This window comes from Ranitomeya variabilis, chromosome 4, assembly GCF_051348905.1.
Source record: "Ranitomeya variabilis isolate aRanVar5 chromosome 4, aRanVar5.hap1, whole genome shotgun sequence".
Taxonomy (NCBI): Eukaryota; Metazoa; Chordata; class Amphibia; order Anura; family Dendrobatidae; genus Ranitomeya; species Ranitomeya variabilis.
Window position 1 is genome coordinate 506798545 of NC_135235.1, and position 25120 is coordinate 506823664.

Consider the following 25120-nt stretch of genomic DNA (forward strand, 5'->3'; position numbering starts at 1 on the left):
TGTAATACGCAGAAAAGTGATCCATATTCAATGCAAGGATGTGATTTTTCTCATAAAATTATCCATGTTTCATTCGTATGGCGAGATTTTCTCGCCGGTTTGCAAAATGGACACAATGCATCCATGGGCTCAAAAAACAAACAAAGAATCTATCTATCTATCTATCTATCTATCTATCTATCTATCTATCTATCTATCGCACCCCAGAGTCCTGGTCGTTGCAGTACTGGTGCTCCGCCACTAAGGGGAGTGATGGTACATCTGATGGCACTGAAGGAGTTCACCTGACCAGGTATCACAGACACCAATACACTTCACAGTCTGGCCTCCAGGGGAGCTAAGGGCGCTATGTATTAGGCCACTCCTCACAATCTGGTAAAACTGGGGGCTAGATAGAAAGTTAGAGAGAAGCTGACTGGGTTGGAACCAGGCAACATCCTGTGGCAGAGGGTGTTGCAGGGGAAGATTCAGGGGGGTCCCTGTCAGGGGTGGGATCCTGACAGAGGCCTAGCCAAAAGGAAAGAACGATAAGGAACCGCGCCTGCACTACATCGCGGCAGTATCTCAAGAAAGGACAAGAAGCGAGGTTTATTGTGGAGAGAGAGAAACGAGATCAAAGCAAAAAGGAGATAACACCAGTAGGAGTCGTGCTGTAAGACGAGGCAACATCCTACTGAGGCGCATAGCCGGAACGCCGAGGAAGTATTGGGCTCCAAGCATTACTTCAAACCAACGGCATGACAGTTAATTATAGGTTGGCTGTCTCACCTAAATCACCTAGCAGACATAGGGGGCAACTGTGGGAGAGGGGCGTCACTAGGGTCCCGGAAGAACTCCAGGTCTACCCGTCATACGGGTGCGTCCTATCCACATCATCTGGGGGACGGAGAAGAACATCAGAACAGACATAAGTTGTGGGAATGAACATCAGAAATAGACACAACAGTTGTTAGGACTATCCCGTGGTGCTCAGCAGGGAAGTACTACAACACACAGGCGCTAGAAGGTAGGCACAGATTTCCACCTGCAAAGGGAACACTGGAGGTGCCATCGGACCGGCCGGTCTCAGCCAGCCCTGTTAATCGTACCCTGAATTGAGGACCTTGAAGCCTTCAGTAAAGAGACTGCAAACCTGTGTCCTCTTTATTCATCGCGACCTGCACCACCACTTACAACTTTCATTGGACGCCCCTTAGCAGGGTCACGGACCGGGTCTAGCCACCGTGACAACCCCAGAACCGAGACAGAGAGGCCCGGCACCGAGCACCCCGCGGCCCTGCGTCTGGGGCGAGAGAGAGAGAGAATATATATATATATATATATTTTTATTCTAGAATATGTATGTAGTATATTTATGAAGTTTTCAGAATAATGCAATTTATACACAGGATTCGGACGGCCGGGCACGACCAATTAGCGAAGCGTGGTTCAAATTCTGCACCAATTCGCAGCCGGACTGCGCCTGTTGCTGATTGTTCGTGGCCAATCAGTGAAGTCAGGGCCAGCACCAGGTTTTTGAGGGCCCCAGGCAAAAGAGTCTCAGTGGCCCCCCCTCTAACGCATGATGCACAGATACAGCAGAGAAATATAGAACAGCCAAGTAGCACACAGCCCACGCAGTATATAAACACAGCCCACGCAGTATATAGCAATGTGGGCACCATATCCCTGTTAAAAAAAAAAAAAGAATTAAAATAAAAAATAGTTATATACTCCCCTTCCTTCAGCCCCCGATCCAGCCCAGGCATTTACCAATGCTCCTCGCATCGTTCCGGTCCAGTCCAAAGAATGCATTGCGGTCTCGCGAGACCGCAATGCATGGACCGGAGCGTCGCGAGGAGGAGCAGTAGGAAAGGCGACGGAAGGTGAGAATATAATAATTTTTTATTTTGTTTATTATCTTTAACATTAGATCTTTTTACTATTGATAATGCATAGGCAGCATCAATAGTAAAAAGTTGGTCACACAGGGTTAATAGCAGCGTTAATGGACTGCGTTACACCATGGCATAACGCGGTGCAACGCAGCCATTAACCCTGTGTGAGCACTGACTGGAGGGGAGTATGGAGGGGGCACTGAGAGTAGGAAGGGGCGAATTCGTGGCCGCGACCAATCAGCGACGCGGGATTTCCTTGACAGACAAACAGACGGAAGTACCCCTTAGACGAATGAATATATATAACAAAAAGACACTTGAACTGGGTGTGATTTTAATTTTTTTTTTTTAAATTGGTGTAGGAGGGAAAGTATATTTGTTGTATTTGTGTGCTTTGTGCGCATGTTCTTTTCAGGTTTCCATTCGCTGGATAACATCGGAACTGGGATCTTTTTCTTAATAAAACGGTGAACCAGAAAAAGTGTTGGGGAGTTTTTAATATAAAAAAATTATTTGTGTGGACTTACTTTTTATTTTTTGGTCAGTAGTGGGGGTGTCCGATTGACACCTCATTACAAGCACCAGGGCTTGATAGCTACATTTTTGGACACTTCACAACTGACATCAATACTAAGCACCATTACCTTGATTGCAAAAGTACCAGGGCAGTGGGAAGGGAGAAGGCAAAGCTCTAGAATTGGAGCAGATCATGTGATGTTCCACTTAGCCAGGACCTTCCCAGCCTGATAATATCAGCTCTCAGCTGTCTGCTTTAGATTTGTTGGCTATAAAAAAAAAGTTGGGGGGACTGCAGTCATTTTTTTCATTTATTAATTTAATATATGTTCAGTAAGCTTCACTTGCAAGGCGCAAATTATATATGGTACTTGATGGATATTCATGTATGTATTCTATTGCACGTCTTTAAACAAAAAAAAAACAAAAACAAGAATCTCTTGAACGCATTTTATTACAGTGCGCATCACATGGATAGCGCACGGATGGTCAATAGAAAACCACACACAGTAAAAATGGACCATCTTATATGCACATTTTTTTTTTGTAAGTGGATGTGGCCGATACCCGATATTTGCCGTATCGGAATTTCGATACCGAGTTCCAATATTTCTGCGATATCGGAATCGGAAGTTCCCACAGTGCAAATATGCAGTATAACAGTGTGGGCGGTGCGTGGGCGGTGCGTGGGCGGAGACTGCGAGGGACCGTGGGTGGTCTGTGCGTGACTGCCGGGGGTCTGTACGGCCTCTCCGGGGTCTGTGCGGCTTGCCGGGGGGGTCTGTACGGCCTGCTGGGGGGTCTGTACGGTGTACCGGGGGGGTCAGTGCAGCCTCTCCGGTGTCTGTGCGGCCTGCCGGGGATCTTTGTGTCTGTGCAGGCATCGTCCGATGGGACTACAAGTCCCATCGGATGATGCCTGCTACAATGACAGTGATTGACACATTAGCCAATGATGGGACAGTAGTAGTCCCATCATCCGGCTAATGTGTTGAATGTATAAAGAAAAAAAAAAAAAAAAACTCCATCCATACTCCATCCATACTCCATCCATACTCCATCCATACTCCATCCATACTCCATCCATACAGACATACAGTACATTAAACAGATTACATACTCACCATTACTTGTCATTTTGATCCCCGAAGCCAGTGTCATCTGTAAAAAATATGAAAAAAAACAAACAACCAATATACTCCCAGTCCACAGAAATCCACGAGTGTCCCACGACGATCTCCCATGGAGAACGGCAGCAACAGCTGTTGCAACCGCTCTCCAGGGTCCCCAGGAACAAGTTGATGTCTGCGTAGCCTTTACTGGCTATTAAAATAGGGGGACCCCCCAAAAAAAATGACGTGGGGTCCCCCTTCTATTTTATAGCCAGAAAGGCTATGCACTGATATTCATAGCCTAGAGAGGGGCCATGGATATTGCCCCCCCCCCAGCTACAAATACCAGTACGCAGCCGCCCCGGAAATGGCACATCTGCAAGATGCGCCAATTCCGGCACTTAGCCCCTCTCTTCCCACTCCCGTGTAGCGGTGGGATATGGGGTAATAAGGGGTTAATGTCACCTTGCTATTGTAAGGTGACATTAAGCCGGGTTAATAACGGAGAGGCGTCAATAAGACGACTATCCGTTACTAATCCAATAGTAAGAAAGGGTTAATAAAACATGCACACATTAGGAAAAAGTATTTTAATATTCTTCATTTCACCATACTTCAGCACCTGCAAAAAAAAGTAAAATAATAAACCGTATACTACCTGTCCGCCGTAGTCCAATTAATAACGAGGGTCCCACGACGATCTCCCCTATGGAACAGTGACATCGGGTAATATCACTGCTCTATAGGACCCTCAGGTGACACACTGACAGGAGACAATGGCTCCTGCAGTGCATCACTGAGGTTACCTGAGTTCAAAGTCTCACTTTATGGCAATTGCTGCCTGGGAAAATTTCTCATACAGCAATGCCATAAAGTGAGACTAGGGACTTTTTTTTTTTTCCAGCGGCGGAGGAATACAGTGCGGAAGGATGCCTTCCTCCCATCATTGTGTTCCTGGGGCCCCTGGAGAGTGGTTGCAACAGCTGTTGCTGCCGTTCTCCACGGGAGATCGACATGGGACACTCGTGGATTTCTGTGGACAGGGAGTATATTGGTTGTTTGTTTTTTTCATATTTTTTTACAGATGATACTGGCTGCAGGGATCAAAATGACAAGTAATGGTGAGTATGTAATCTATGTTTAATGTACTGTATGTCTACATGCATGCTGCATGCTTGTAGCGAGTATTTATTTATTTTTATTTTTTTTCATTCAACACATTAGCTGGATGATGGGACTACTACTGTCCCATCATTGGCTAATGTGTCAATCACTGTCAGTGTAGCAGGCATCGTCCGATGGGACTTGTAGTCCCATCGGACGATGCCTGCACACACGCACAGAGCCCCAGCATGCCACACAGACCCCCCCCGCCGCACAGAGACCCCCCCCCACGCCGCACAGAGACCGGGCCGCCCACATACAGCCCCGGCACGCCGCATAGAGCCTGGGCAGCCCACATACAGCCCCGCATAGAATTAGATCCCTGACAGGCCCCGCCCGCACACACACACAGACACTCACAGTGTCCACCCACGCACCGCCCACACTCTTCCCCCCTCCGGAACAGCATATAGAAGGACAGAAAGGGCTTATTTACGTTCCAATATTTGTGTCCCATTGACTTGCATTGGAATCGGTATCAGCGATACCCGATATTTTTTGGATAGCGGCCGATCCAATCCAATCCTTTTGAATATCGGAAGGTATCGCTCAACATTAGTGAAGATCTATTCATAACCGATGGCTGATATCTGTCAAGCCGGGGCCAGATGAGCATATGAAAAATTGAGTTATAGCCTAGAAAACTCAGATGACCTTCATTTATATTGCCATTCATGTGTCAGCTTTTTTATGTCATTGCAACATTGGTGTGGAATTCACATATCCAAATGGATCACATAAAAAAAAAAAAAAAAAAAAAGTATATGATCAAATGCTGTTTCCTAGGTTATTCATGGAAATGTATCAATGACATTTAAAGTGTTTGACAGAGGGAGAAGGCTCCCTCTGTCAGCATATTGAACCTCTGCGATCGCAGGGTGGCAATTGGTTAATATGGCAGCCAGAGGCATAATAAAAACGCCAGATCTACCCATTAGGACAAGCCAGTCAGCCCAACTCTACCACGGTATAATTGACCAGATTCGTCAAAGCTTTAACGCCAGTAATCTGGTGTTAACAGTTTAGAAGAGTAATTTTGGTGCAAAAAAATTATGCAACTTATTTATTGGGTTTTGGAATTAACATCAGAGCATCGTAGCAGAGCCGATCAAGTTATGTTAATTTTTTTTTTCATCACTTAGATAAAAAAAAGAACTTAGACATGTTTGGTGTCTATGAACTCGTAATGACCTGAAGAATCATAATGGCAGGTCGGTTTTAGCATTTAATGAACCTAGAAAAAAAGCCAAACAAAAAACCAGTGTGGGATTGCACTTTTTTTGCAATTTCGCCGCACTTGGAATTTTTCTCGCATTTTCTACTACACGACATGCTAAAACCAATGGTGTCATTCAAAAGTTCAATCCCGCGAAAAATGAGCTCTCCCATGGCCATATTGACGGAAACATTAAAAAAAAAAAAAAAAAATTATGGCTCTGGGAACGAGGGGAGCAAAAAAAAAAAAAGAAAACGTAAAAATGAAAAAAAAAAACTCCAGTCATTAAGGAATTACAATTAGGATTGGAAAAAAAATGTTGCAAACTAGCTTTTAAGACAAAAAAAAAGTAAAAGAGAAAAAAAAAAAAAACAGCTATAGTTTTATATAACATAACAATACAGACAAGGAGGTATGTCTCAATGCATGATCAAACCACTAAATCCCCCCCCAAAAAACACCAGAATTGACTTACCCATTAAAAATAATACTATTACTCCGCGGGAAAAATAAAATGCAGCAACACAGCTTGACCTATAGAGTCCAAATGCTTTCTAGGAAGAAAGGGGGGAAAGGAGGACTCTACTGATCAAGTCAGTAAATGCACCTGAATTTTAACCCTTTCATGAACATGGTTTATTTTAGCCTGGGGGAGTAAACTTTTAGGTCACACGATCCTTTTTTTGGTCCTTTTTTTTTCAGGTCCTGTTTTGGAAAATCCGCAGTGCAAAACTGCACTGCTGATTTTCCGACTGTTTCTTCTGCGGATTCCTCTGCGGGTTTTCAACAGCACTTTCCTATTGGTGCATGTTGAAAACAGGAGCGGAATCCGCAGCAAGAATTGACATGGTACTTCTTTTTTTCCGCAGAAAATCCGCGCGGATTTTCCAGCGGAAAAAAGGATAGTGGGCACAGCAGTTGGAGTTTTCCATAGGGTTACATTGTACTGTACCCTGCATGGAAAACGGCTGCGGATCCGCAGTGCAAAATCCGCTGCGGATCCGCAGCAAAAAAAGGATCGTGTGAACGTAGCCTTAGGGCTTAGGCCTTGTTCACACGATCCTTTTTTCGCTGCGGATTTTCAGATCCTGATTTGTGAAAACCGCAGTGCAAAACCTGCGGTGGTTTTCACTGCGGTTTTCAGTCCTTTTTCTACTGCGGATTCCACTGCGGGTTTCCAGCTGCATTTTCCTATTGGTGCAGGTGGAAACCCGCTGCGGAATCCGCAGAAAGAATTGACATGGTACTTCTTTTTTTCCGCTGAAAATCAGCGCGGATTTTCCAGCGGAAAAAAGGAACGTGGGAACAGCGTTTTTTTTTTTCCATAGGGTAACATTGTACTGTACCCTGCATGGAAAAAGGATGCGGATCCACAGCTGCAGATCCGCAGCAAAAAACGCATCATGTGAACAGGCTACTTTCACACTAGCGTTTTTTTGCATACGTCGCAATGCCTCGTTTTGGCGAAAAAACGCATCCGGCAAAGTCGTCTGTAGGATGCGTTTTTTCCCCATAGACTAACATTACCGACGCATTGCGACGTATTGACACACGTCGCAACCGTCGTGCGACAGTTGCGTCGTGTTGGGGCGGACCGCCGGCAGCAAAAAACGTTACATGCAACGTTTTTTTGTGCCGACGGTCCGCCATTTACGACCGTGAATGCGTGGCCGGAACTCCGCCCCCACCTCCCCGCACCTCACAATGGGGCAGCGGATGTGTGGAAAAACAGCATCCGCTGCCCCCGTTGTGCGGCGCTTGCACAGTATGCGACGCTAGTGTGAAAGTAGCCTTATACTCACATGCGAGAAACTCGGATGAGTCTCGCACGTCAATACCCGGCGCTAGGGTTGAGCGAAACGGATCGATCATTTTCATAAGTCGCCGACTTTTGGCAAAATCGGCGTCTCATGAAACCCGACCCGATCCCTGTGTGGGGTCGGCCATGCGGTACGCGACTTTCGCGCCAAAGTCGTGTTTCAATGACGCTAAAAGCGCCATTTCTCAGCCAATGAAGGTGGACGCAGAGTGTGGGCAGCGTGATGACATAGATCTCAGTCCCCACCATCTTAGAGAAGGGCATTGCAGTGATTGGCTTGCTTTCTGCGGCGTTACAGAGGGGCTATAAAGGGGCGTTCCCGCCGACCGCCATCTTACTGCTGCTGATCTGAGCGTAGGGAGAGGTGCCGCTTCGTCAGAAGCAGGGATAGTGTTTTTTTCAGGGTACATTCACCCCCAAACCGCTTGTGCTGTAGCGATTTCCACTGTCCAACACCATATTTTGTTTGCAGGGACAGTGAAAGCTACATTTTTTTTCCTCAGCGCTGTAGCTCATTGGGCTGCCCTAGAAGGCTCCCTGATAGCTGCGTTGCTGTGTGTGTACGCCACTGTGCAAACCAACTGCTTTTTTCAAAGCACAAATCCTGTTGTTCCTTCCTTTCTGCACAGCTATCTTGTTTGTTTGTCCACACTTTTGTGTGCAGCAGTCCTTTTTATAGCTGCCTGCCATACTTTTCTGAGATTACTGCAGGGAGATAAAGTTTGGCAAGTCTGCCTCTGTGCCAGTGCTGTGTGTGGCATCTGTCTCTCATTGTGTGCCACAGAAAACCAGTGTGTAATATTGGGCTTTTTTTTTTTTGGCAAATTCTCCCTGTAAAAAAAAAAATTAATAGTGGGAGATATAGATTGGCAAGTCTGCCTCTGTGCCAGTCCTGTGTGTGGCATCTGTCTCTCCTTGTGTGCCACTGAAAACCAGTGTGTAATATTGTGCCATTTTTTTTTTTGGTAAATTCTCCCTGTAAAAAAAAAAAATTAATAGTGGGAGATAAAGATTGGCAAGTCTGCCTCTGTGCCAGTGCTGTGTGTGGCATCTGTCTCTCATTGTGTGCCACCGAAAACCAGTGTGTAATATTGGGCCATTTTTTTGGGGGGGGTAAATTCTCCCTGTAAAAAAAAAAATTAATAGTGGGAGATAAAGATTGGCAAGTCTGCCTCTGTGCCAGTCCTGTGTGTGGCATCTGTCTCTCCTTGTGTGCCACCGAAAACCAGTGTGTAATACTGGGCCATTTTTTTTATTTTGGGTAAATTCTCCCTGTAAAAAAAAAATTAATAGTGGGAGATAAAGATTGGCAAGTCTGCCTCTGTGCCAGTGCTGTGTGTGGCATCTGTCTCTCATTGTGTGCCACCGAAAACCAGTGTGTAATATTGGGCCATTTTTTTGGGGGGGGTTAATTCTCCCTGTAAAAAAAAAATTAATAGTGGGAGATAAAGATTGGCACGTCTGCCTCTGTGCCAGTGCTGTGTGTGGCATCTGTCTCTCATTGTGTGCCACCGAAAACCAGTGTGTAATATTGGGCCATTTTTTTGGGGGGGGTAAATTCTCCCTGTAAAAAAAAAAATTAATAGTGGGAGATAAAGATTGGCAAGTCTGCCTCTGTGCCAGTGCTGTGTGTGACATCTGTCTCTCATTGTGTGCCACCGAAAACCAGTGTGTAATATTGGGCCATTTTTTTTTTGGGGGGGGGGTAAATTCTCCCTGTAAAAAAAAAATTAATAGTGGGAGATAAAGATTGGCAAGTCTGCTTGAGTGCCGGTCCTGTGTGTGCCATCTGTCTCAAATTATTGGGGCACAGAAAACCTAGTCTGTAACATTGGGCCTTACTTTCCTTTCTGTGTCAGGCACCTATAAAGGTATATATAAATTCTACAGAAGTTTGAGTTCACCTTATAAGTTGTTTTACAGTAACAAATACCGTTACTTTGGTTACGTTTTGCAAACAATGAGGAAGTCTAGTGGAAGAGGTCGTGGCCGTGGGCGGTCATTGTCAGCTGGTAATGATGGTAGTGGTGGTGGAGCATCAGGTGGTCATGGTAAAAGCAGTACAGCACCTAAGTCTCGAGTTGTTGAGCCAGGTTCGTCGTCTGGCTACACAAGGCCTCGAACGCTCTCTTTTCTGGGAGTAGGAAAACCACTTTTGAAGCCGGAGCAGGAGGAACAAGTATTGGCTTTCATTGCTGACTCTGCCTCTAGCTCTTTCGCCTCCTCCTCGGAAAGTGCCAAATGTCAGAGCAGTGCATCGTCAGTGGATGCTCCCGGTCAGGAACAAGTCGCTTCCTTGTGTCCTTCACCCAGAACAACAGTGAAGGATGCGTCAGTCGACACAACAGGTTACTCCATGGAGCTCTTTACACATACCGTTCCTGGGTTAGACAGTGAAACAGTTAACAGGCCATGCCCATTAGAAGTTGAATCGGACATGGAGTGCACAGATGCACAGCCACAGCCAGGTTACTATGCTGTTCCTTTGACTCAGACCAGAACATTGCCCTCGCAGTGTACTGAGGCAGAATCAAACCCAGCGGAGACTATGGTGCCCCGTCACGAACGCTATACCACCGGCTTACACGGTGACACACACGAAGTTGCACACGACATAGAAGAGGAGGTCATAGATGACCCAGTTGTTGACCCCGATTGGCATCTGCCGGGCCCGTATCTGGCCAAAAACGCTTGGCAAAACCAAAACCAGTTGGAGGACAGCGTGGCCATCCAGTTAAAGAAGCTCAGTCTGCAATGCCTGAAAAGGTATCCGATAGTAGAAAGAGTGCAGTCTAGCATTTTTTTAAACAACATCCAAATGATCAGCGCAAAGTCATCTGTCAAAAATGTTCAACTACCTTAAGCAGAGGTCAGAATCTTAAAAGTCTAAATACAAGTTGCATGCATAGACATTTATCCACCATGCATTTGCAAGCCTGGACTAACTACCAAACATCCCTAAAGGTTGCAGCACCCTCGGCCAATGAAGCTAGTCAGCAACGCTACATCCCTTCCCTCACTGTAAACCCACCATTTCCCGCACCACCTGCAGTATCTGTGCAGCTTTCGTCCCCAGGCCAAAGCAGTCAGGGAATCACCAGGTTCGCAGTAGGAAACACTGCATGTAGGGCACCGGCAAGAATACCATCTCTAACCCTCTCTCAGTCACCCATGTCCACCGGCACCACCGCTAGTTCCACGATCTCCAGCTCTCCAGTCCAGCTCACCCTACATGAGACTCTTGTTAGGAAAAGGAAGTACTCATCCTCGCATCCGTGTACACAAGGTTTGAACGCCCACATTGCTAGACTAATCTCATTAGAGATGATGCCCTACCGGTTAGTTGAAAGCGAAGCTTTCAAAGCGCTGATGGACTACGCTGTACCATGCTACGAGCTACCCAGTCGACACTTCTTTTCTAGAAAAGCCATCCCAGCCCTCCAACAGCATGTTAAAGACCGCATCGTCCATGCACTCAGGCAGTCTGTGACTACAAAGGTGCACCTGACAACAGATGCATGGCCAGGGACGTTATGTGTCCATCACGGCACACTGGGTGAATGTGGTGGATGCAGGGTCCACAGGGGACAGCAATATTGGGACAGTTCTGCCTAGCCCACGGTCAAGGAAAGAGTTGGCTGTAGGCATTCGCCCCCCCTCCTCCTCTTCCTCCTCCTGCAGAAGCGAGAGCTCGTCCACAGACTGCAGTCACACATCCACTCCATCCGCGGCTGCCACTGTTGCACACCAGGTGTGCCATTATGGGACAGCTAGTGGCAAGCGTCGGCAGGCTGTATTGGCAATGAAGTGTTTGGGCGACAACAGACACACCGAGGAAGTTCTGTCCGAGTTCTTGCAGAAAGAAACTCAGTCATGGCTGGGCACTGTACATCTTGAGGCAGGCAAGGTAGTGAGTGATAACGGAAGGAATTTCATGGCTGCCATAGCCCTTTCCCAACTGAAACACATTCCTTTCCTGGCTCACACCTTAAACCTGGTGGTGCAGTGCTTCCTGAAAAGTTATCCGGGGTTACCCGACCTGCTCCTCAAAGTGCGCAGACTTTGCTCGCATATCCGCCGTTCGCCCGTACACTCCAGCCGTATGCAGAACTATCAGCGGTCTTTGAACCTTCCCCAGCATCGCCTAATCATCGACGTTGCAACAAGGTGGAACTCCACACTGCACATGCTTCAGAGACTGTGCGAACAGAGGCGTGCTGTTATGTTTTTGTGGGAGGATACACATACACGGGCAGGCAGTTGGATGGCAGACATGGAGTTGTCAGGTGTGCAGTGGTCGAAGCTACAAGACCTGTGTCAAGTCCTTCAGTGTTTTAAGGAATGCACATGGCTGGTTAGTGCAGACAACACCATAATAAGCATGAGCATCCCCCTAATGCGTCTGCTGATGCAAAGTTTGACGCACATAAAGGAGCAGGCGTCTGCAGCCGAGGAAGAGGAAAGCCTTGATGACAGTCAGCCATTGTCTGGTCAGGGCCGTGTAGAGGACGCGGTAGCGGGCGAAGAGGAGGAGGAGGACGAGGAGGATGATGGGGATGAGTACTTTTTTAATGAGGAAGCTTCTCCTGGGCCAACCGAAATTAGTGGCGTTGCAAGGCCGGGTTCTGTTTTTTTAAGGGAGACAAGTGACGTAGATTTGCCTGTAACTGCCCCTCAAACCAGCACAACCGCAGATTTGACAACTGGAACTTTGGCCCACATGGCGGATTATGCCTTACGTATCCTCAAAAGGGACCCACGCATTATTAAAATGATGAGCGATGACGATTACTGGTTGGCCTGCATCCTTGACCCTCGCTATAAAGGCAAATTGCAAAATATTATGCCACATGAGAACCTCGAACAAATATTAGCAACCAAACAAGCTACTCTTGTAGACCGTTTGATTCAGGCATTCCCAGCACACAGCGCCGGTGATGGTTCTCACACGAGCTGCAGGGGGCAACAGGGCAGAGGTGTTAGAAGTGCACAAATCAGAAGTGGCGTTGGACAGAGGGGTTTTCTGACAAGGTTGTGGATTGATTTCGCAATGACCGCAGGCACGATAGGTACAGCAGCATCCATTCAAAGTGATAGGAGACAACATTTGTCCAGTATGGTTACAAACTATTTTTCCTCCATTACCGATGTTCTCCCTCAACCGTCATTCCCATTTGATTACTGGGCATCCAAATTAGACACCTGGCCTGAATTGGCAGAATATGCATTGCAGTAGCTTGCTTGCCCAGCAGCTACTGTGCTATCAGAAAGAGTATTCAGTGCTGCTGGTTCAATATTAACCGAAAAAAGGACTCGTCTGGCTACCCAAAATGTGGATGATCTAACCTTCATTAAAATGAACCACTCCTGGATTTCAAATTATTTTGCCCCACCTTTCCCGGCTGACACCTAGCTTTCCTATAAAAAGGTCTTGCTTGTGGACTGGTCTTACTGAGTGTTCCAATCTCTTAATTTGCAGCAGCTGTTTGTCTAGCATACGACATGTTTACACCTCCCTCAATGGGAAAGCTTCCCCCACGGGGCCGTTGTCTCGCCACTTGGCGCAAGCACCCGTTAGAGTGGCGTTTGTCTGAAGAGGTGGGTGTGCCCGCTTTTGGTCGACGGCACTGCCACTGGGTCCCTCATAGTACAATAAAGTGTCTCTGGCGGTGGTGGCGCGCACCCAACGTCAGACACACCGTTGTAACATGAGGGGCCCTGGGACGGTACCGCCGGCCACAAGAGAGTTCACCCCCCCAGCTCAAACTGTGCTCTACCACGTGCAAAATTATCTCTCACAGCTCCGCCAATGTTTAGTCTATGCACTGACATCATTCAATGCCTGGCACTGACAATACCAATTTGTTGACATCTATGATGCTATGATGCTAGTTAAAGTAGTCTGGGTCAGTGTCCTATATTGACACCAGTAAATCTTACTGCCAAATTACTATGTCAGAAACTCAGAAAACAAAAAGACCTTTAGGACAGTTATAATGTAAACACCGGTGACCGTAGGCCTACATATCCCGGCCACCACAGGCATTAGCCATGGAACCACTCCACACAGGTTTTTTAACAAGAAGAAAAATCAGAGTGACAAGATCCACCAAAGAGTAATGAAATCCAAAGAGTTTATTATATAAATAATTACATGTATGGCACTGTAAAAATGTATATAACACCATAAAAACAGGACATCAGCTGTATTGAAGCAAAACTCAGATGCAGCACCACATGCGGACCGACCGGACACCAAGGTAAGAAACCAAAATTAAAATAAAGTGCTCGTGCAATAAGTATAATTATACTTTAAGTGCTAGTACCAGGGATAGCCATAGAAAATTTACACAGAGTCATAGTGACCGCTAGTGCCAAACTACACTATCAATACCCTCCCATGGCATGCATAATAATATCAGACTAAGTGATTATTTCTTACCCATCTCTTGTCAGGCCGACCTGACAAGAGATGGGTAAGAAATAATCACTTAGTCTGATATTATTATGCATGCCATGGGAGGGTATTGATAGTGTAGTTTGGCACTAGTGGTCACTATGACTCTGTGTAAATTTTCTATGGCTATCCCTGGTACTAGCACTTAAAGTAAAATTATACTTATTGCACGAGCACTTTATTTTAATTTTGGTTTCTTACCTTGGTGTCCGGTCGGTCCGCATGTGGTGCTGCATCTGAGTTTTGCTTCAATACAGCTGATGTCCTGTTTTTATGGTGTTATATACATTTTTTACAGTGCCATACATGTAATTGTTTATATAATAAACTCTTTGGATTTCATTACTCTTTGGTGGATTATGTCAGAAACTCAGCAGATGAGCCCACCCCTGTACTGAAGTATGCCACACTTTTTTTTTTTTTTGCGAGACATTAACATCTATTTATTTTTTGTGAGTACTAACTGTGTCAGACACTCCTTGCAATCCTCCTCCACTGACCACAACAATGCTGCCTGTGTACCCCTGCGAGATAACTAACTGCCTTGAGCCTATTTTTAGTTATTTTAGGCCTAGTAAGCCTGTCTGTGGTCCCTCCTTGCAATCCTCCTCCGCTGACCACAATGCTGCCTGTGTATCCATGTAACCGATTTAAAACTGCCTTGAGCCTATTTTTATTTATTTTAGGCCTAGTAAGCCTGTCTGCGGTCCCTCCTTGCAATCCTCCTCCGCTGACCACAATGCTGCCTGTGTATTCATGTAACCGATTTAAAACTGCCTTGAGCCTATTTTTAGTTATTTTAGGCCTAGTAAGCCTGTCTGCGGTCCCTCCTTGCAATCCTCCTCCTCCGCTGACCACACCAATGCTGCCCGTGTACCCATGTAACCGATTTAAAACTGCCTTGAGCCTATTTTTAGTTATTTTAGGCCTAGTAAGCCTGTCTGCGGTCCCTCCTTGCAATCCTCCTCCTCCGCTGACCACACCAATGCTGCCCGTGTACCCCTGGAACCTATTTTAAAGTGCATAGAGCCACTTTTTTAAATTGTAGGCGTACTACGCCTGTCTGCGGTCCCTCCTTGCAATCCTCCTCCGCTGACTACAATGCTGCCTGTGTATCCATGTAACCGATTTAAAACTGCCTTGAGCCTATTGTTAGTTATTTTAGGCCTAGTAAGCCTGTCTGCGGTCCCTCCTTGCAATCCTCCTCCTCCGCTGACCACACCAATGCTGCCCGTGTACCCCTGGAACCTATTTTAAAGTGCATAGAGCCACTTTTTTAAATTGTAGGCGTACTACGCCTGTCTGCGGTCCCTCCTTGCAATCCTCCTCCGCTGACCACAATGCTGCCTGTGTATCCATGTAACCGATTTAAAACTGCCTTGAGCCTATTTTTAGTTATTTTAGGCCTAGTAAGTCTGTCTGCGGTCTGTTGTGAACTCTGTTTTCAGGCTCCCTCTTGTGGTCACTGGTGGTATGGTGTGACTTTTGCTTTGGGCTCCCCCTGGTGGCTTTGTTTGTTATCCTGCTGGTCTCTGGCTATCAGCTGGTTCGTTATCCTCTGGGAGGTTCCTATATAGCTCTGTTTTACTACCACTTGTTGCCGGCTGTCGATGTAATCAGTGCTACCCAGATTCCTTCTGACTACCTTGCTCCCAGTCCATCCAGGACAAGCTAAGTTTTGTTTGCTCATTTTTTGATCAGCAGTGTTTATCATGTTTTCTTGTCCAGCTTGCTAAAATGTATTCCCTCGCTTGCTGGATGTTCTAGTGGACTGAGTTTCTCCCCACACACCATTAGTTGGTGCGTGGGTTCTTGAAATCTCAGGATGGATATTTTGTAAGGGTTTTTTATTGATCGCATAGACCCCTGCTCTATTTTCTGCTTTCTAGTACTAGTGGGCCTCTTTTGCTGAATCTGATTTCATCCCTACGTATGTGCCTTCTTCTTACTTCACCGTTAATATTTGTTGGGGGCTTCTATATCTTTGGGGATTATTTCTCTGGAGGCAAGCGAGGTCTTTCGTTCTCTTTAGGGGTAGCTAGTTCCTCAGGCTGGCTCGAGACGTCTAGGAATTTTTTAGGCACGTTCGCTGGCTACCTCTAGTTGTGTTGGATAGGTTCAGATTTGCGATCAGTCCAGTTACCATCTCCCTAGAGCTTGTCCTTAGTTTATTCACTTGCTGGTCTATTCGTGATCCTCAGCCACTAATCATCATAACAATACAGCCGGCCCGTAAAGTGTTAATTGCATGGCAGAAGCAGGAGAAAAGAAGCCTTGAGAATTTTTTTTTTTTTTTTTTTTTTTTTGCCGTGTGTCTAGCTGCTGTGGCTAGCTTCTCTCCTCCTCTTAATCTTGGTGTGGCTCTGAGTTCAGCTGCTGACATGGATGTCCAGAGCTTGGCTTCCAGTCTGGATCATCTTGCTGCTAGGGTTCAAAGTATTCAGGATTTTGTTGTTCACGGTCCTATGTCAGAGCCTAGAATACCTATTCCGGAGTTGTTTTCTGGAGATAGATCTAGGTTCCTGAATTTTAGGAACAATTGTAAGTTGTTTCTTTCTTTGAAACCTCGTTCCTCTGGTGATGCCGTTCAGCAAGTTAAGATTATCATTTCCTTTTTGCGTGGTGACCCTTAAGATTGGGCCTTCGCATTGGCGCCAGGGGATCCTGCATTGCTTAGTGTAGATGCGTTTTTTCTAGCCCTTGGATTGCTCTATGATGAACCTAATCTTGAGAACCAGGCTGAAAAAACGTTATTGGCCCTCTCGCAGGGACAAGATGAAGCAGAGGTGTACTGCCAGAAATTTTGGAAATGGTCGGTGCTTACTCAGTGGAATGAGTGTGCCCTGGCTGCAAATTTCAGAGAAGGTCTTTCTGAAGCCATTAAGAATGTCATGGTGGGGTTCCCTACGCCTGCAGGTCTGAATGAGTCAATGACTCTGGCCATTCAGATTGATCGGCGTTTGCGGGAGAGCAAACCTGTGCACCATTTGGCGGTGTCTTCTGAACAGACACCTGAATCTATGCAATGTGACAGAATTCTGACCAGAAGTGAACGGCAAAATTATAGACGGCAAAATGGGTTGTGCTTTTACTGTGGTGACTCAGCTCATGTTATCTCAGCATGCTCTAAGCGCAAAAAAAAAGGTTGATAAATCTGTCACCATTGGTACTTTACAGCCTAAGTTCATTTTGTCTGTTACCCTGATTTGTTCCCTGTCATCTTACCCGGTTAATGCTTTTGTAGATTCAGGTGCCGCCCTGAGTCTGATGGATTGGTCATTTGCCAGGCGCTGTGGTTTTGATTTGGAGCCTTTAAAATTCCCTATTCCACTAAGGGGAATTGATTCTACACCATTGGCTACGAATAGACCTCAGTACTGGACACAAGTGACCATGTGCATGATTCCTGTTCATCAGGAGGTGATTCGCTTTCTTGTACTGCATAATTTGCATGATGTCGTCGTGTTGGGTCTACCATGGTTGCAGACTCATAATCCAGTCTTGGATTGGAAAGCTATGTCGGTGTCAAGTTGGGGTTGTCAGGGAATTCATGGTGACGCTCCTGTGGTGTCAATTGCTTCGTCCACTCCTTCTGAAGTCCCTACGTTTTTGTCAGACTACCAGGATGTATTTGAGGAGTCCAAACTCAATTCTCTACCTCCTCATAGGGACTGTGATTGTGCTATAAATTTGATTCCTGGTAGTAAGTTTCCTAAGGGACGACTTTTCAATTTATCTGTGCCGGAGCATGCTGCCATGCGGAGCTACAGTGGGGCAAAAAAGTATTTAGTCAGTCAGCAATAGTGCAAGTTCCACCACTTACAAAGATGAGAGGCGTCTGTAATTTACATCATAGGTTTACCTCAACTATGGTAGACAAACTGAGACAAAAAAATCCAGAAAATCACATTGTCTGTTTTTTTATCATTTTATTTGCATATTATGGTGGAAAATAAGTATTTGGTCAGAAACAAAATTTCATCTCAATACTTTGTAATATATCCTTTGTTGGCAATGACAGAGGTCAAACGTTTTCTGTAAGTCTTCACAAGGTTGCCACACACTGTTGTTGGTATGTTGGCCCATTCCTCCATGCAGATCTCCTCTAGAGCAGTGATGTTTTTGGCTTTTCGCTTGGCAACACGGACTTTCAACTCCCTCCAAAGGTTTTCTATAGGGTTGAGATCTGGAGACTGGCTAGGCCACTCCAGGACCTTGAAATGCTTCTTACGAAGCCACTCCTTCGTTGCCCTGGCGGTGTGCTTTGGATCATTGTCATGTTGAAAGACCCAGCCACGTTTCATCTTCAATGCCCTTGCTGATGGAAGGAGGTTTGCACTCAAAATCTCACGATACATGGCCCCATTCATTCTTTCATGTACCCGGATCAGTCGTCCTGGCCCCTTTGCAGAGAAACAGCCCCAAAGCATGATGTTTCCACCACCATGCTTTACAGTAGGTATGGTGTTTGATGGATGCAACTCAGTATTCTTTTTCCTCCAAACACGACAAGTTGTGTTTCTACCAAACAGTTCCAGTTTGGTTTCATCAGACCATAGGACATTCTCCCAAAACTCCTCTGGATCATCCAAATGCTCTCTAGCAAACTTCAGACGGGCCCGGACATGTACTGGCTTAAGCAGTGGGACACGTCTGGCACTGCAGGATCTGAGTCCATGGTGGCGTAGTGTGTTACTTATGGTAGGCCTTGTTACATTGGTCCCAGCTCTCTGCAGTTCATTCACTAGGTCCCCCCGCGTGGTTGGTTCTGGGATTTTTGCTCACCGTTCTTGTGATCATTCTGACCCCACGGGGTGGGATTTTGCGTGGAGCCCCAGATTGAGGGAGATTATCAGTGGTCTTGAATGTCTTCCATTTTCTAATTATTGCTCCCACTGTTGATTTCTTCACTCCAAGCTGGTTGGCTATTGCAGATTCAGTCTTCCCAGCCTGGTGCAGGGCTACAATTTTGTTTCTGGTGTCCTTTGACACCTCTTTGGTCTTCACCATAGTGGAGTTTGGAGTCAGACTGTTTGAGGGTGTGCACAGGTGTCTTTTTATACTGATAACAAGTTTAAACAGGTGCCATTACTACAGGTAATGAGTGGAGAAAAGAGGAGACACTTAAAGAAGAAGTTACAGGTCTGTGAGAGCCAGAAATCTTGATTGTTTGTTTCTGACCAAATACTTATTTTCCACCATAATATGCAAATAAAATGATAAAAAAACAGACAATGTGATTTTCTGGATTTTTTTGTCTCAGTTTGTCTCCCATAGTTGAGGTCTACCTATGATGTAAATTACAGACGCCTCTCATCTTTTTAAGTGGTGGAATTTGCACTATTGCTGACTGACTAAATACTTTTTTGCCCCACTGTATATAAAGGAGTCTTTAGAGAAGGGACATATTCGCCCGTCCTCATCCCCTCTTGGTGCAGGATTCTTTTTTGTGGCTAAAAAGGATGGTTCACTGAGACCCTGTATTGATTATCGCCTTTTGAATAAAATCACGGTAAAATTTCAGTATCCTTTGCCATTGTTAACTGATTTGTTTGCTCGCATTAGGGGGTCTAGTTGGTTCACCAAGATAGATCTTCGTGGTGCGTATAACCTTGTGCGTATAAAACAGGGTGATGAATGGAAAACTGCATTTAATACACCTGAAGGCCATTTTGAGTACTTGGTGATGCCTTTTGGACTTTCTAATGCTCCTTCAGTCTTTCAGTCCTTTATGCATGACATCTTCCGTGAATATCTGGATAAGTTTATGATTGTGTATCTGGATGATATTCTGGTTTTTTCGGATGATTGGGAGTCTCATGTTAAGCAGGTCAGGATGGTCTTTCAGGTCCTGCGTGACAATGCTTTATTTGTGAAGGCCTCAAAATGTCTTTTTGGAGTCCAGAAGATTTCTTTTTTGGGTTTCATTTTTTCTCCTTCTACTATTGAGATGGACCCAGTCAAGGTTCAGGCTATTCATGACTGGACGCAGCCTACATCTGTTAAGAGTCTTCAGAAGTTCTTGGGTTTTGCTAATTTTTACCGTCGCTTCATAGCTAATTTTTCTGGCGTTGTTAAGCCTTTGACGGATTTGACCAAGAAGGGTTCTGATGTGACTAATTGGTCTTCTGCGGCTGTGGAGGCCTTTCGGGAGCTGAAGCGTCGGTTTTCTTCGGCTCCGGTCTTATGTCAGCCAGATGTCTCACTTCCCTTCCAGGTGGAGGTTGATGCTTCCGAGATTGGAGCGGGGGCTGTTTTGTCGCAGAGAAGCCCCGATGGCTCTGTGATGAAGCCATGTGCTTTCTTTTCAAGAAAGTTTTCGCCTGCCGAGCGGAATTATGATGTCGGTAATCGGGAGCTGTTGGCTATGAAGTGGGCATTTGAGGAGTGGCGACATTGGCTCGAGGGAGCTAAACATCGTGTGGTGGTCTTGACTGATCACAAGAATTTGATTTATCTCGAGTCGGCCAAGCGGCTGAATCCCAGACAGGCTCGTTGGTTTTCTCTCGTTTTGATTTCATGGTCTCGTACCTGCCGGGTTCGAAGAATGTGAAGGCTGATGCTCTTTCTAGGAGTTTTGTGCCTGACTCTCCTGGAGATTCAGAGCCGGCTGGTATCCTTAGAGAAGGGGTGATATTGTCTGCCACCTCCCCAGATTTGCGACGTGTGCTGCAAGAGTTTCAGGCGGATAGACCTGACCGCTGTCCACCGGAGAGACTGTTTGTCCCGGATAGATGGACCAACAGAGTCATCTCCGAGGTTCATTCTTCGGTGTTGGCGGGCCATCCTGGAATATTTGGTACCAGAGACTTGGTGGCCAGGTCTTTTTGGTGGCCTTCCTTGTCGCGGGATGTGCGTTCCTTTGTGCAGTCTTGTGGAATTTGTGCTCGGGCTAAGCCTTGCTGTTCTAGTGCCAGTGGTTTGCTGTTACCTTTGCCTGTCCCGAAGAGGCCTTGGACGCACATTTCCATGGATTTTATTTCAAATCTCCCTGTCTCTCAGAGAATGTCTGTCATCTGGGTGGTGTGTGATCGTTTTTCTAAGATGGTCCATTTGGTGCCCTTGCCTAAGTTGCCTTCCTCCTCCGAGTTGGTTCCACTGTTTTTTCAAAATGTGGTTCGTTTGCACGGGATTCCTGAGAACATTGTTTCTGACAGAGGATCCCAGTTTGTGTCTAGATTTTGGCGGACCTTTTGTGCTAAGTTGGGCATTGAATTGTCTTTTTCGTCGGCCTTCCATCCTCAGACGAATGGCCAAACCGAGCGAACTAATCAGACCTTGGAGACTTATTTAAGATGTTTTGTTTCTGCTGACCAGGATGACTGGGTTACTTTTTTGCCGTTGGCCGAGTTTGCCCTTAATAATCGGGCTAGTTCTGCTACTTTGGTTTCTCCTTTTTTTTGTAATTCGGGGTTTCATCCTCGTTTTTCCTCAGGACAGTCAGAAGGCTCCACCTGACCCGGAGTGGATGTTGTGGTGGATAGGTTGCATCAGATTTGGAATCATGTGGTGGACAATTTGAAGTTGTCACAAGAGAAGGCTCAGCTCTTTGCCAACCGCCGTCGCTGTGTGGGTCCCCGACTTTGCGTTGGGGACTTGGTGTGGTTGTCTTCTCGCTTCGTTCCTATGAAGGTCTCCTCTCCTAAGTTCAAGCCTCGGTTTATCGGTCCTTATAAGATTCTGGAAGTCCTTGGCCCTGTGTCATTCCGTCTGGACCTCCCGGCATCATTTGCTATTCATAATGTGTTCCATCGCTCGTTGTTGCGGAGGTATGTGGTACCTGTGGTTCCTCCGGTTGAGCCTCCTGCCCCGGTGCTGGTTGAGGGAGAATTGGAGTATGTGGTGGAGAAGATCTTGGATTCTCGTGTTTCTAGAAGGAGGCTCCAGTATTTGGTCAAGTGGAAGGGCTATGGTCAGGAGGATAATTCTTGGGTTGTCGCCTCTGATGTTCATGCGGCCGATTTGGTTCGTGCCTTCCATGTGGCTCATCCTGATCGCCCTGGGGGTTTTCATGAGGATTCGGTGACCCCTCCTTAAGGGGGGGTACTGTTGTGAACTCTGTTTTCAGGCTCCCTCTTGTGGTCACTGGTGGTATGGTGTGACTTTTGCTTTGGGCTCCCCCTGGTGGCTTTGTTTGTTATCCTGCTGGTCTCTGGCTATCAGCTGGTTCGTTATCCTCTGGGAGGTTCCTATATAGCTCTGTTTTACTACCACTTGTTGCCGGCTGTCGATGTAATCAGTGCTACTCAGATTCCTTCTGACTACCTCGCTCCCAGTCCATCCAGGACAAGCTAAGTTTTGTTTGCTCATTTTTTGATCAGCAGTGTTTATCATGTTTTCTTGTCCAGCTTGCTAAAATGTATTCCCTCGCTTGCTGGATGCTGTAGTGGACTGAGTTTCTCCCCACACACCATTAGTTGGTGCGTGGGTTCTTGAATTCTCAGGATGGATATTTTGTAAGGGTTTTTTATTGATCGCATAGACCCCTGCTCTATTTTCTACTTTCTAGTACTAGTGGGCCTCTTTTGCTGAATCTGATTTCATCCCTACGTATGTGCCTTCTTCTTACTTCACCGTTAATATTTGTTGGGGGCTTCTATATCTTTGGGGATTATTTCTCTGGAGGCAAGCGAGGTCTTTCGTTCTCTTTAGGGGTAGCTAGTTCCTCAGGCTGGCTCGAGACGTCTAGGAATTTTTTAGGCACGTTCGCTGGCTACCTCTAGTTGTGTTGGATAGGTTCAGATTTGCGATCAGTCCAGTTACCATCTCCCTAGAGCTTGTCCTTAGTTTATTCACTTGCTGGTCTATTCGTGATCCTCAGCCACTAAGGATCATAACAGCGGTCCCTCCTTGCAATCCTCCTACGCTGACCACACCAATGCTGCCTGTGTACCCCTGGAACCTATTTTAAAGTACATAGAGCCACTTTTTGAAATTGTAGGCATACTACGCCTGTCTGCGGTCCCTCCTTGCAATCCTCCTCCGCTGACCACAATGCTGCCTGTGTATCCATGTAACCGATTTAAAACTGCCTTGAGCCTATTTTTAGTTATTTTAGGCCTAGTAAGCCTGTCTGCGGTCCCTCCTTGCAAACCTCCTCCGCTGACCACAATGCTGCCTGTGTATCCATGTAACCGATTTAAAACTGCCTTGAGCCTATTTTTAGTTATTTTAGGCCTAGTAAGCCTGTCTGCGGTCCCTCCTTGCAATCCTCCTCCTCCACTGACCACACCAATGCTGCACATGTACCCCTGGAACCTATTTTAAAGTGCATAGAGCCACTTTTTGAAATTGTAGGCGTACTACGCCTGTCTGCGGTCCCTCCTTGCAATCCTCCTCCGCTGACCACATTGCTGCCTGTGTATCCATGTAACCGATTTAAAACTGCCTTGAGCCTATTTTTATTTATTTTAGGCCTAGTAAGCCTGTCTGCGGTCCCTCCTTGCAATCCTCCTCCGCTGACCACAATGCTGCCTGTGTATCCATGTAACCGATTTAAAACTGCCTTGAGCCTATTTTTAGTTATTTTAGGCCTAGTAAGCCTGTCTGCGGTCCCTCCTTGCAATCCTCCTCCTCCGCTGACCACACCAATGCTGCCCGTGTACCCCTGGAACCTATTTTAAAGTGCATAGAGCCTATTTCTTTATTTTATGTAATATTAAAAAAGCCATGATGGACTACGCTGTCCCACGCTACGAGCTACCCAGTCGACACTTCTTTTGCAAGAAAAGCCATCCCAGCCCTCCACCAGCACCACCTCCATTGTCCATGCACTCTGGCAATCTGTGAGTACAAAGGTGCTCCTGACAACAGACGCATGGACCTGTAGGCATTGGCCACGGAAGGTTACGTGTCCATTACGGCGCAATGGGTTAATGTGGTGGATGCATGGTCCACAGGGGACAGCCTACTAAGTCTGTCTGCAGTCCCTAATTCAAATTGTCCTCCACTGTCTAAATCTGAGCTTCAACCTTCTGGCTCTCATTAACTGCTTTTTAAAAAAAATTTGGTGGTTACGGCCTACTAACGGTGTCTGCCGCTCCCTGGTGTTGTCCTCAACTGTATAAAGCTGAGCTTCAACCTTCTGGCTCTCATTAAGTGCTTTTTTTAACAAAAAATTGGTGGCTACGGCCTACTAACGGTGTCTGCCGCTCCCTGGTGTTCTCTGTTATGGACCTGGTGGTTAGGAGCACCCGAAATGACCTGATGGTTAAAACAGAAAAACCTGGGACAAGCTCTGAGGAGGTGGTAACTCTACTGACCGCAATCCCTAATCCTATCACACACACTAGAAATAGCCGTGGAGCGTACCTAACTCTCCCTAGATGCCTCTTCACAGCCTAAGAGCTAACTACCCCTAAAGATAGAAATAGCAGCCTACCTTGCCTCAGGGAAATTCCCCAAAGTAAAGGTAGCCCCCCACAAATATTAACTGTGAGTTAAGAGGAAAGTAACAAACACAGGAATGAAACAGATTTTAGCAAAGGAGGCTGAATCTTCTCTAGATAGACAGGGGATAGGAAAGGGAACTATGCGGTCAGTATTAAAAACTACAAAAACCACGCAGAGTGTGCAAAAAGACCTCCACACCGACTCACGCTGTGGAGGTGCAGCTCTGCACCCCCAGAGCTTCCAGCTAGCAAGGAAATATCATAATAGCAAGCTGGACTAGAAACATAGCATGTGCTGAACAATATATTCAAAAACCGATGAACAGCAAATGACTAGCAAGGACTTAGCTTCTGCTGGAGTAGACAGGTCATCTGAGAAATCCAAGAGAGATCTGAACCAGTACTGAGACATTGACAGCTGGCATGAACTAACGACCTGGGCAGAGTTAAATAGGGAAGCCAGCAGAAGCAATAAACGAGGGCAGCTGAGAAAGCCAACCTCAAAGATCAGCAGTTCCACTCAAAGCCACCAGAGGGTGTCCAAGGACAGAACTCACCAAAGTACCAT

General features: G+C 46.3%; 1 protein-coding gene across 2 annotated transcripts in view; it reads right to left on the bottom strand.

Moving 5' to 3' along the window:
• The window catches only part of ETV4 (ETS variant transcription factor 4), a 145702-nt gene extending 139277 nt beyond the window's left edge, over positions 1-6425 (bottom strand). The window contains exon 1 of one of the 2 annotated variants that reach the window (XM_077252083.1): positions 6361-6425. The gene's annotated coding sequence lies outside the window, so the exon portion shown is untranslated. The remainder of the gene's footprint in view (positions 1-6360) is intronic. The other variant, XM_077252084.1, reaches the window with a different exon arrangement.
• Between the last annotated feature and the right edge of the window lie 18695 nt (positions 6426-25120).